This window comes from Myotis yumanensis, unplaced genomic scaffold, assembly GCF_028538775.1.
Source record: "Myotis yumanensis isolate MYYU_CA2020_CCGP unplaced genomic scaffold, mMyoYum1.0.hap1 SCAF_1, whole genome shotgun sequence".
NCBI lineage: Eukaryota > Metazoa > Chordata > Mammalia > Chiroptera > Vespertilionidae > Myotis > Myotis yumanensis.
In genome coordinates, this window is record NW_027223752.1 from 13,527,391 (window position 1) to 13,528,300 (window position 910).

At 38.6% G+C, this 910-nt stretch overlaps 1 pseudogene; it reads right to left on the reverse strand.

Moving 5' to 3' along the window:
* Positions 1–485: 485 nt before the first annotated feature.
* Positions 486–658, reverse strand: LOC139001417 (U1 spliceosomal RNA; annotated as a pseudogene).
* Between the last annotated feature and the right edge of the window lie 252 nt (positions 659–910).

Sequence of the window (910 nt, forward strand, 5' to 3'; positions counted from 1 at the left end):
TCGATCCCTGGTCAGGGCACATACAAGAATCAATCAGTGAATGGATATATAAGTGGAACAACAAGTAAATGTTTCTCTCTCTCTCTCTCTTCCTCTCCCTCAATTTAAAAATAACAACAGCCCTAACCAGTTTGGCTCAGTGGATAGAGTGTCGGCCTGTGGACTAAAGGGTCCCAGGTTTGATTCCGGTTAAGGGCATGTACCTTGGTTGAGGGCACATCCCCAGTAGGGAGTGTGCAGGAGGCAGTTGTCGATGTTTCTCTCTCAATGTTTCTAACTCTCTATCCCTCTTCCTTCCTCTCTGTAAAAAATCAATAAAATTTATTTTAAAAACAACAACAACAAAAACCCCAACTTATTTATTTCTAGCAAAACCTCCAGATCCTTTTTGAGTTAGTTCGACAGCATTACACAACACAGTACAGTATCTGCATTCTTACAATTGAAAGAAATACAAGGAGAAAGAGTGAAAAACACAATTGTAGTAGGAAATTTTAATTCATCTTTCTCCCCCCCGCCCCCCCACTATCACAAATTATACAGTCAAATTCCCACATTTGGGGAAATCGCAGGGGTGAGGACACCCGAGAGCAATGGATAAGCCGGGCCCCGGGAAACCATCTTCGTGATCATGGCATCTCCCCAGCCAGGTAAGTGCTAATTAATTCATCTTTCATAGACGTGTATACAAGAAAACAAGTCAGATTAGAAAGGACCTAATAACATAATTTGAGATTTAGTTAATGTATATTAAACTCTTTATCTTAAAAACAGACTACTCCTTTGCACATGAACATCTGAACATGAACAAATGACCACCTATTAAATCATTATTTAAAAAACCAATATATAATGAAAAGTAGTATAGAATAGACAGCATTCTCCAATTACCAGAAATTAATACCAAACT